We start from the raw sequence: 12,898 nt of genomic DNA on the forward strand, positions 1-12,898 counted from the left end.
CACTGAACTATGGCCCTTCTGCCACAGGCTCTCCCACACTGATTTAAAAACCAAGTGAGTTTTTTTGGGGAGAAACATATGGTCCTTTAAAAGGAAAGAAAGACATAATCAGCCTTTTTCATCTTTTTTCCCTTTTGTTTATTCAAATGTGTTTTACGGTGCCCTTTTCAGTAAAATTATCAGGGCAGGCATTCAACTGGATTTTTTTTTTAAAAAAAAAACTATCAATATAAAATAACAGTTAAACAAAAGCACAAAACAGAACAATAACAAAAATTCAGCATTAAATTGCAACCTACCTTTTCCAACAAGTCTCTTAAACAGAGTTGGGGATTTAAAAAAAATCCTAGCCAGTATCTGTTTGAAATGGTTTTCATATATGAAATGGGTTTCGGTATGTTTTTTATTGTAGATGGGGTTTCCTGTTAAATTGTTCCAAGAAGATATTTCATAGGAAGCAATTTGTAAATGAAATGAAATAGATGCACAATAAACAAACGAGCAGTTTTACTTAAGATAATACCTTTTGTGTGTTATTTTCACATATATGTGCATTTTTATGGATATTTTACCCTCTTACAGATGCATTTTCATACAGAGTACTTCGCTGGAGAACTGAAAAATTTGAAGAGTCATGCAAATTTCGGTTTGCATCTTGATTCGGGCAGTGCGAGTGAGGCAAGTTCGCTTTTCAATGCAAACTTAATCAAAATTTTCCCCCATCCCAAGATGTCACCAACTTCATTCCCAAGCCAGGCCAGCTGCATGGGAGTCCATGAGCACTGGAGGGAAAACAACACTTCCTGCGAAACAGCATGGCCCTTGAGAAGAATGTCCTAGGCCAGGTCTCCTAATTCCTTTCTCAACATCCATAATTGCCATAGCATCAAAATCCAGCCACGCCTCTATCTCTCTCGCACGCGCCTTGTTCTTTGCAAGATGTTAAGCCATCGTAACGTTAAACTGCTCGTTAGCAATGGGGTCATTCTATCATCTTTTTTCTTCCAGAGGGAAAATGCTATCGGAGCATTCAGTTGGTGATCTGGAAAATTAATTTAGGAAGCTGACAACATTCAAAAGACGGTCTCCTGGACCCTCTCTTGGTCGGATTTGCTGGCATTATTATGATATTATCCCAAACAAAGAAAGGATGAGCGAGACAGAGAAGGAAGGTGGTTTGAATGACAACCAGATTAACACATCACTTATTTTTTATTCTTAATCCAGATCTAGGAGCACACTCCTCCCTACCTTTCCAAATTGCTACTGCCTGAAAAAAAAAACATAAGAACATAAGAATAGCCTGCTGGATCAGGCCAATGGCCCATCTAGTCCAGCATCTTCTTCTCACAGTGGCCAGCCAGAGGCCTCTTGGGAAATCTGGGTGGGAACCTATCAATTTGAGTTTTTCTCAGTCTCATGTTTTCTCAGTCTTACCCTCAGATCTTCACATTTCCACATCGGTTTGTCAACTCCGAATGAAATTTCACCAGCATTTAGTCAAAAATTATCCCCGTATACACATTTTTGCAAAGCAATTTCCCCTTATCTAACGCATTTTGTCTTATATTGTTTTCAGAAATATATGCATTTCTAAGCACACTCCACTTCAGTATATACATTTTTGTGCACATTACTTGACTGAAAAACTGCATCGCAAAGTTCAGCCAAGTGCCAATTTCGAAGGATGGCTGTTTTTCGCTTCGCGTATTGTTTTGGAAAGTGCAGCTTAGGTAGGTTTGCCTTTAAATAGGAACTGAATCAGATTTCTCCCCCATCCCTTGTGGGAATTTGGCCTGGATGGAGCAGTGAATTTCTTCCTTGCTGATGAGTGACTGGATGGAATAAAGAACACAGGCTGGAGCAGGCTGAGGTTAGACTGAGGTTGGTGAGCAGTGACACATTCACCCTGATGGACCAACCTCCTCTGGCACACAACTGAGCAGAATGCACCTGAACACATGTGCAGTAGCCTCACATCCATCATCATCATCAACAACATTTACTTGCATTCTGCCCTTCCATAGTAAGTCATGCTCCAGGCAGCTTGCAACATCAAAAAGCTTGCATGATCCACAAACAGTTGCAAGATATGACGACATTTATATAATAGGCTATTGAAGACATCTTCTACTAATAGACATACCATTCAATTAGAGAATCCATTGATAATTGATAATATTAATACAATGGCATAATGGAGCAGAAATAATGCACCTCCAAAATAAATCTTGACTCCAGCAACAACCCCTAAACAATATCCCGTCCTGACACATTTTAACACCAATTGCACAGTCTGCCAGAACAGTTTCCACTATCAACTTTTTCCAGAGTCACCTAATACTTCAAACATCTACTTCAAATTGCACAAACCCATTGTACGCATAGACCTGCAGAAGACAAATCCACTTCAGTTTAAAACATTGGGTTTTTTTTTGCAACCCTGATCTGAACGAAATGGTTGTTTGAAGTCCCTTGAGGTTGTGAAAAGCATTGATCCAGCTGGACTGCAGAAGCCACACATGATCACCCCCTCGTTTTGATTTTAGAGTTCCATTTCTACAATGTGTTGCAGTAAATCATGAGCATAGCTGGGGACCAGCAGATAGAGCACCCTGCAATGTCTCCTGCCAATTCAGGGAAAGGAGTTTGTGTTGCGGGTGCAAAGGTTGAGGATTCATGTTTTAGGGAGGCTTAAGGTGGTCTCCCCCAAAATAAATGGGCATTTTGGAGACTGAACATTTTGCTGTTGGACCTTGAGAAATAGGACTGGTCCATCTGGACCATAGCAAAGAAGAATTGAGGGGGACAGGTTTAAAAACTTCTTACCTGGCAAGAGAAGTTAAATGTTGCTACTGAAGCAATCCCTGATGCTTAGCTTCTGAATTTCAAGGAACAGGAGGCACCACGGGATCGGAATCTCCACTCCATACAGTGATGCAGTCCTGCCTGGCGCTGCATGTTAATGACGAGTCTTGGGGGGGGGGGTCCCAGCAGGGGAAGAGGAAGGCGGAGGATCGGACCTGCTGTTTTGGCCCCACAGCAAGAAGGAAAGAAGGGGGGAGGAGGCTGCAGAGCTGACACAGAGGAATTGGCTTGAGACAGGAGGGAGGGAAGTGTGCAGAATTTCATCAGGATAATCAAATAACCAGCCCTTGGCTTCAGTTTTAAAGCTTTTAGAGGATTGCTCATGACAGCAGCAGTGGTGGTATAATAACTCAGGCAGAGCACATCAAAGACGCCTCGTTGCTAATTGGACAGCTGCTCCTTTAAGGTCTTCATTCTCTACCCCTGTGTTGCTGGTTTCAATGTGATTAAGAAGTTTGTTAATTAATGTTAATGTTGTTTTCTTACACATGGTAAGGCACAGAGGCACTGGGGGGGGGAGGGAGAGGCTGGAGCCCACCCAGGCCAATTTGATGACTTAACACATCCTTCCCCAGCCTGGGGCCTTCCAAATATTTTGGCCTGCAATTGTCTGGGGCTGATGGGTATTGTGGTCCAGAACATCTGGAGGCCCCCCTGTTGGAAAAGGCTGCCTTTAAAGGAGGGGGAAGCTCCCCACACTTTATATAGCTACCCACCTAACACAGGCAGGAAGCAGGGCTGGATTTAGATGAAGAGAGGCCCTAGGCTGCTCCACTTGTGAGGCCCCTCCCCATCTCCCACCCTCACAATTAGAAGAAAATGGGAGAGTGTTATAAACAAAATTGAGTGAAGCCAAGGATGGTGACGGGTATTTAAAATTCTGCAATTCACAATTTCTCATTTAAAAAACATAAGATATTATTGTTAAATACCATGGTGATTTTTAAAAAAATGCATAAAATCAACACTGAAAAACTTTTGCAATAACTGAACTTTGTAAACCTTTTGCGGCCTGGGCAGGCTAGGTCGTCCTCTTATACACCTGCTGGGATTGACAAGGCATCTGACTCTCACCTGAATCCCATAGCTCTCTTGACGAGTGCTTTGGTCTGCCCACCAGATAAGAGTTATCATTTAACTTTTGGGGGAAATAATTAGCAACACACCATGTGCGTGGAAGTTGCTGAACCAATTAACCAACTAGAAGGATTACTGTTAATAGCACCAGTTTTCCTATAACTTGATATTGCTGGATAGTTTTGATGAACTGCAAAAGCATTTTTAGTTTGCTTTCTGTTGCCACCCTGGAACTTTTCTTTATTAGTGCCACTTTTTTTTGTACAATTCCTTGCAAATGAAGGAAAACAACTTTTCTGCTTGTATGTGTTGATAATATAATTTTGGTTACTGAGGACAAACAAGATTGTACAAAAACAAGGCTGGGTGCAGGCCTGGCCAGGACATAGGCGTCCTGACTGTGACAAATGTGACCTGTGTGCTTGCCACTGCCCATCACAATGTGCATTAGTTTCATAGGAACACAGGAAGCTGCCTTATACAGAGCCAGACCATTGGTCCATAAAGGTCAGTATTGTCTACACCAGCAGTGGGGAACTGATAGCCTTTAAAAAGGCCATAGGGTACTTATGAAAATCAGCTGAAGGGTGCAAGAGAACACCCACTTCCCAAATTTAGGGAATACTGTTGCCTTGCATTCCACGATTTCACATAACCACCAGATAATGCATTTCACAGATGCATTTATCATTTCATAAAATCTAGCCCATATCCAACGATGGCCATTCCCATCAGCAATAAATCCGTCATTTGCTGGCTGGTATCCAGAGCCTCGCTCCTTCCTTGCTGAAATCTGCTCCAGGACATATTGCTGTGTTAGCACAGATACAGATAGTATATAAAGGAAGCCAAGGTTAAGCAGCAATACAGGAGGCTTAAGAGAGATCAAGGAAGCAGGGAATGAAGAAGTAAAATGCTGGCTATATACTACCTCCTTCATTCATGTCTAGGTGGAAATCTTGGGACTCCCCCAAAGCGCAAGATTACCATCAGAGATGGGGAAGAAACTTTAATCAGTTCAAATTTAAAGGTGAACCTACCAAATTTGTGTTAGCAGACCTTGCAAATTAGGTGAATTGGATTGGAATACAGTGGTACCTCAGTTTTTGAACGTAATCCGTTCCGGAAGACCGTTCAAGTTCTGAAACATTCGACAACCGAAAACTCAGTTCGGAAGCCTCAAAACGGAAAACTCAATACAGAAGCTGCATTTCCAGTTCAACTTCCAAGGCGCATTTGAAAACTGAAGCATTTCCTTCCAGGTTTACGGCATTTGAAAACCGAAATGTTCATCAATGGAGGCATGCGAAAACCGAGGTACTACTGTAATCACTTGCAGTTTCTGGAGTTCAAAGGCTTTATTCATGGAGGAGCAGATTTATCATATCAGGAACGATTTACAGGATAAGTAGATATAGATGAGAGAAACAGCAGACATCTTGTCTCAGCATGTTGGGGGAGAATAACACAAAATAGCTCAGCTTTTAGGGGTTGAGTTAAGGCTACAAGCAGGGGGTGGCTAGCTCACTAGACCAACAGTGCCCACTTGTGGTTTAAAGTAACACATGCATTAACTAGAAGCTCAAGGGAAGAAAATGTATTTACTTTTCACCAGTGCCATTTTTCTAGAAAAAGAGGTGCCAGAACTCACCATGAACACCTCCCTCGTTCTTTTAGAATGACAATGGCACCCAACTGAGAGGTGCTGGAGAGTTCTTGCTGGGGAAAAGCCCTGCTTTTCACCAAGATTTCACACTTTCCAAAACAATATTCAAACTGAAACACATCTGCCTTTCAAAATTCACACTTCCAATTTTAAAAAAAAATAAAAATTGGCTATTCCCCAGCCAAGTAATCTACACAAAAATGCATGTACTGGGGTAAAGTATGCATTAAAAATCATATGGTTGTGAAAAGAACATGCAAAAATGCATTATATTTGGGGAAATTATTTTGCAAATATGTGTCTATTCTGTGCTCTTTTTTTAGGGGGTAGAGGTAGCAGTACTTATAACTTCATAAAAGTGTCATGGTTGCCAGTACAAAATGCCACAGGGAGCAAAAATAAAGGATGTGTGTGTTGCCATTTCTTACTAGTGAGTACCATCACAAAAAGCACTATTTAAACCAGTCTTTTATTCAGAACAATGAAAACTGGAATCTTGTTTATTTTTAGTGGGAGCATCGTGGGAGCATTTTTAGTGGGAGCCAGAGCATCTTCTTTGCATGCAGGAGGTCCCAGGTCCAATCCCCAATGACATCTCCAGGTAGGCTGGAAGAGAACCCTGCCTGAAATCCCAATGAGCCACTGCTAGTCAGAGTCCATACATACATACATACATACATACATACATTTGTATGTCACCTTTCCACAGTTCAAACCATGCACAAGGCAGATTACAACAAGAAAAAATATCCATAACTGCAACATTACAAAAGTACTCCTAAACAATAAAAAACAAATAAAAAATGTACAATCAAACCGAACAATTGCCACATAAAGATCACAAGATCTAAAACTAAAGATACAAAAAAACAACAGCAACAGCCCAAGAGTCTGTTCAACAGCCTCAGCTTTTGTAGCTGGAGTCAGTCAGCGTAGGAAAAGGCCTGCAAGGCAGGGAGCAAGTCTTCCAGGGCTCACAGCCAAGAGTAGTGTAAATACTAAGCTAGATGGACAAATGAGTCTGACTCACTATAGAACAGCATCCTATGAACCTCTCATCCTAAGTGCTGGCTGGCCCACCAAGGACTGATCAGTTCACCTTTCTCCAAGTCTCCAAATTTCCTCAAGCTATGATGCTTTGGATCATAGCTGTTGGGGCGAGTGAGATTTGCTGCATGCAGAGTGAATCACAGAGCAGCGAGGTGACGGCGCCCGCAATTAGTATTTCCCTGACACTAGCTAAATGGCTCTGAGCTTGTCCCCACGGTGGTCTCTGTGTCCCATTATAATGCCACTCAGCTGACAGTGGCCTTAGGATAAGAAGAGAATAGATTTGGGTTGGTTTTCTATTCCCCTTTCTCTGCCTTCAATTCCAAATGAGCCCTAATGCTTCCTTACTTACGCATTCTCTCCAGATGATGCTGAAAAGCTGTGCATCCAAGTCCCTCCCCTCCACCTGCATTTCAGCACAAAAGGCTAGGAGGGGAGAGCAACAGCAGTGAGGCCACACCTGGTGCCTAATGAGGGAAACAAACAAAAAAACACATGACCAAAAAAAGAAGGGAAATAGATCTGCATAAAATTGTGTATGCTGATTTAATAATCAGTCCAGATTTATTAAGGCACAATCCAAGGTCCTGATCCACCATGCTGTGTGTGTGTGTGCTGGGAGGTTGAATGAGTCAGAGGATGATCAGTCTAGAACAGCACCACTGGGCTGTTCCAAATGCTGTTGGAGTCCAATTCCCATCAACTCAGCCAGCCAGGCCAAAAGTCAGGGATGGGAGTTGGAGTCCAACAGTATCTGAGGGGCAGTGGATGCTCTGCCTCCACAGTTGGAAGCAGTAATGCTACTGAATACGGGTTGCTGGAACCCACAGGAGGGGAGAGTGGTCCCGTGCTCAGTTCCTGCTTGAGGATTTCCCATAGCATGGATCAGTGGTGTAGCGTGGGTTGCCAGTGCCAAGGGCCACATGGAGGGAGTGGGCAGGAGGGAAATGGACGGAGTATGCATGCACATTCAACTGCCTAACAGTGTCCACATCAGCCAGGAGATCGCAGTGGCAGAGTTAAGAAGAGTCATTCCATTGTATGGAGAGGTCACTTTCTGGTTCGCATGGAGAAGCTGTATTCAACAGAGCCTAGCGACGGAAGTGTGCTGCTGTATTGGGGGCAGCACCAGGTGTTGAAATTTTGCTCCCCTAGCAATTTTGCACTGCCCTGTGCCCCCTTCCACATTTCGCCACTGGCATGGATTTCTTTTCCAACTCTCTCGGTGCTGGATAGGAGCAGATTCTCTTACAAGAAACTATCATTTGAGCAGTTGTGGCTCAGCACAAAATTGGACAGTGCTTGGGGGACAGAAGAGGGGTGGAATCTGCATCCTGGTATGCATTGGAAGAGCCTTGCTGGATCAGGCCAAAGGCCCCTCTAGTCCAGCATCCTGTTCTCACAGTGGCCAACCAGGAAACCAGCAAATGGAACCTCTCCTCACTTGAGATCCCCAGAAACTGGTATTTCAAAGGCATACTGCCTCTGACAGAGGAAGTAGAACAGAGAGACCACAGCTAGTAGGTATTCATAGCCTTATCCTCCGCGAATCTATTCATTTCTCTGTTAAAGCCATCCAAACTGGTGACCATCACCATGGCCACATTCCCACCATACATCTAAAGCACAATGGCCTCACCTTAAACAGCCATGGCTTCCCCTAAGGAATGTCAAGAACTGCCATTTGTTAAGGGTGCTCATAATTGATAGAAGTCTCTTATTGTCTTTCCAGAGCTACAATTTTCAGAGTAGGTTAACATCCCTCTTTCCGGGGAGCTCTGGAAATTGTAGGTCTATGAGGGAGGAATAGGGGTCTCCCAGCAACTCTCAGCGCCCTTAACAAACTACAGCTCCCAGAATGCTTTGGGGGCAGCCATGACTGTTTAAAGTGGCACCATAGCTCTCTATGTGACCTACCTCTTGTGAACATTAAATCCATAGTTGAACTTTGCATATGTAAAGAAGTCCTTCCTTTTCATCTGCCATGAACCTTCCGACACTGGATGCCTCTGAGTTCTAGCAGTAGTACTTTATAGTATTATGATCGTCGTGTTCAATCTTGTTCAGGAGAGGACAAATAATCAGAGGTGGGGGGAATTCCTGTCGGATATTTTAGCATGACTTTGAAAGTGTGACTAGAGAAAAGAAAGGCAAAAAAGATCAGTGTTCAGCATTCAGCTGCAGCCGAGTGAGACGTACCAGCGTTTGCAGTACGTCAGCTGGAAAGGGAGTCAATTAGAGTGAAAGCACGAATCAGAAAACACACAAACAATGCATATTTCATGACCCTGCTGGAGTCCTCATTTACATCGCAGCGTGCTGCTGCCGTGTGATGCATTAAATATGGTGCAATTCCTGCCTCGCAGCCTGGAAGCTGTAAGGAGCCGGTACCTTCGCATGAGAGGCTGTTGACATCAGGCAGCTTTTGGCATCAGCCAGACATTTCTACAAGAAGAAAGGAAGCTATGTCAAACCATTGGTTCACCTAGCTCAGTTAATACTGTCTGCACTACTGGCAGCAGCTCTCCAGGGTTTCAGCTCTCCCAGACCTACGTGGTGATGTCGGGGATTTGAACCTGGGACCTTTTGCATGTAGAGCAGGGGCTACTAGTTGGTGTAGACGGCAGTAACTGAGCTAGGTGAGCAGCCTCTGTATAAAGCAGCCTCCTAGGTTCCTACTGATGAAATATAAATTGGGACCTTGTGCTTGCAGTGTGAAGAGTCATGTGCCACATTCACCCCAAAGAATTCTGGAATTGTTAGGAGACCCCTTATTCCCTACACAGAGTTACAATTTCCAGAGTGCTTTAACAACCAATCTCTCTTCACAGGGAACTCTGGGAATTGGAGCTTCAGCACCCTGAAGATACTACAGCTCCCAGAATTCTTTGGGAGAAGCCATTTGGTATCATAGTGCTTACATGAAGTGTAAGGCACGAATGTGGCCATGGAGTGTGATGTTGTTGCATGAATTAGGTAAGGCAATAATCATAGCATAAATTTAAAACTCATGACTTCTGCTGGGGGAGGATGCGGTGGAGTAAAGGAGAGGAAAAGAGGGGGAAAGCTGTGAAAAGACTTGGCGTCACAGCTCTGTATTCCAGATGGTCACATTGCCAATGATCAGCATGTGTTAATTTGGATCTTAAAGGTGTGCAGATTTGAATCAACCAATTACACCGACTTCTTCCTTCTTTCCCCCAATATTCAGGGGTGGCCCAAGACATTTTGTAAAATGGCCCAGTGCCACCCTTCACCCCCACCATGATGCCCCGCTCCCAGCTCAGGGTCCCCACCCCTTTCCTCCCCCACCATCATGGTGCCCGTGCTGCCACCAGCCCCATCACCACAACTGTAACCTCACCTGCGGCTGCATCCGTGACGCTGCTGCGGTGCAAAGGCAAGGGCATCAGGGATGTGTTGGCTGCAGGTGGGACTGGAAGCAGTGCTCTGGGGGTAGGGAGAGGGTCAGATCTGCTGCCCAAAGCAAATGGCTTCACCTCGCCTAATGCACAGTCTGCCAACACTGGCCTAGAATTAATTTAATAAGTCGTAGTTTGGGGAGCAATTAGTCTGATTGCCTTCCTCCCATTTCCTTTGCTTGTCCAGAGACCAGTCCAGAAAGTCTGTCATCATCAGCAGAATAGCTGCAGTGCAGATGTCTGCCATAGACTTTCTCCAAGGAAATGTAATTGCAGCAGCAGGAAAGGCACAAGAGAGAAGGGCGTCCAGGGGTGGGGAGGAGAACTCAGTGACGCTGCATCCTGAGCAGCAGCACCACCCCCCTCCCCCCCACACACAAGAGGGAGAAATAACAAAACAAAGAAAGGCAGGAAGAAACAGGTTTGGGTTTCGGCTTTTGCCAATGATGGTATTTGAAATACCTGGTGCATAGGTGGTAGATTTAAGAAGGCTCTGCTCTGTGCCCATGCCTGACACAGGGTCATAGTCCAGCTTTATGGTTTTTGCAGATACAGGTGAGGAAGGTCATAAGGGCAAATGGGGCTCTGTCCCCCCCCCCAACCTCAGTCTGCCCTGAGCCAGCCCCCACTTGCCTGCCTTCTTCCTTGCATATAGTCCAAGTGCTGGGACTGCATTTAAAGCACTGTGATACCACTTTAGACAGCCATGGCTTCTCCCAAAGAATTCTGGGAGCTGTAGTTTGCTAATGGTGCTGAGAGTTGTCTATCTGTTCCCCTCACTGAGCTACAGTTCCCAGAATGGTTTGACCGTCATTGCTTCGTCATAGGGAACTCTGGGAATTGTCGCTCTGTTAGGGGGGAACAGGAGTCTCCTAACAACTCTCAACTCCTTTACCAAATTACGCTCCCCAGGAATTTTGGGGGGAAAGCCATGGCTGTTTAACATGGTATCACTATGCTTTTAAATGTATGCTGTGAATGTGGCCTACAACTTGCAGGAGTGGATTCCATTATTTAACGGTGCACTTTGTAAAGAAGTCCTGCCTTTTCATCTATCCTGAAGCTTCCAACATTCATCTTCACAAAAATGAATGCCTGTCCAAAGCAGGACTTGCTGTAATCGCAAATATCCCTTTGCATCAAAGGTTAAATTGAAAATGGCAATGCAAAGGAGCCACCTTGAATGGTTTGGCAAAAAGATGGTATATAAGTGTACTAATTGTATAATAAATTGTTTTGTTGAAAGGGGGCCATCCACCATGGGTACTTTGAAATGGTACAGTTCACTCAATCACTACATCTCACCCTCATAAAAATATGTAACCAGGCCATCTTAGGCACTACTAAAGTTTGGGAACCACGCAATGGCATCCCAGGGTCCTGAAATCTGCTTGCAGCCTGTCAGTCTTCCTATCTCAAAGCATCTATATTGCAGGCTTTCCTGCCACCTGGTGGGAAACAGATGGATACAACTGCAGGCATGAACAAAGGAGAAGATAAGCAGATACATTACATGCCACAAAATATTGCAGTGTGTGGAGGACTAGATTTCAAGGTTCCAGATGGTTTTTACTCTCCAGGACACTCTGTTGCATCCCATTCAGTCAACATCCCATTCCTTCTGAACGTGCTCAGTCATCATTAGACTATTTTAATAGTGGTCCTCCTACTTATGTCCACCCTAAGATTTCTTCTATTTATTTATTTTGCAAACCTTTAGGTTCCCACAAGCTTGCTGATGCCTCCCTCTCTTGTGAGCTCATGGTGCCATATTTTACATACAATAAACTTGAAAGGCTGTCGTCACGCAGCAGTTGGCTTGGCCACTGACAGGGGACACTGCAAACTATGGCATGATGACAGACTGGGCTCTCACATCGCAGCAGCTTTGGAGCGTGAGGAGGGGGAAACCAAAGACAGAGACAAGCAAGGGGCGGTTTTATGACCTGTCTTTGTAAGCAGCTTTTGATGTTGGTTTTTTGGTTGTTGTTTTACAGTCAAGTAGTGTATACATTTTTAATGAAATGAATAAAATGAATAAGGGGAGGGGTGGGTGGCTTTGGCGAGAGTGGTTGATGGGGTGGGGGGTAGGGGACTGGTGAGCGAAACAAGCAGAGGTGCAGCCCCTGGTTTGTTACATAAGGATCCACAGAGAATAGCCCTGGTCAAGCATGTGTGAACATATGAAGCTTAAACTAGGAAGGGTGTGTGTTCACCAGGTCTGTCCCACTGTCCCTACACACTCCCACTTCAGACCTTTGCATGTTGAGTGTCTTACCACTGTTCCCAACTGTGATGAGGCTTCAGCCAGATGGGATCAGAAGAACTTTAGACCTTTGCATGGAATATGTGAAGGTCTCAAGTGGAGCCAGTACATGTGGCAATAAAAAAGGTGAAAGGTAAAGGACCCCTGGATGGTTAAGTCCAGCCAAAGGCAACTATGGGGTTGAGGCACTCATCTCGCTTTCAGGTCGAGGGAGCCGGCGTTTGTCCACAGGCAGCTTTCCGGGTCATGTGGCCAGCAGCACTAAACCGCTTCTGGTACAACAGAACACTGTGATGGAAAGCAGAACACACGGAAATGCCGATTACCTTCCTGCCACAGCAGGTACCTATTTATCTACTTGCACTGGTGTGCTTTCGAACTGCTAGGTTGGCAGGAGCTGGGACAGAGCAACGGGAGCTCACTCTGTTGCAGGGATTCAAACCACCGACCTTCTGATCAGCAAGCCCAAGAGGCTCAGTGGTTTAGACCACAATATTAGGGGTGTGGCAAACCTACACAATTCATATTTTCCAAAGTGGTACGTGGACC

The sequence above is a fragment of the Podarcis muralis genome, chromosome 14, assembly GCF_964188315.1.
Source record: "Podarcis muralis chromosome 14, rPodMur119.hap1.1, whole genome shotgun sequence".
NCBI lineage: Eukaryota > Metazoa > Chordata > Lepidosauria > Squamata > Lacertidae > Podarcis > Podarcis muralis.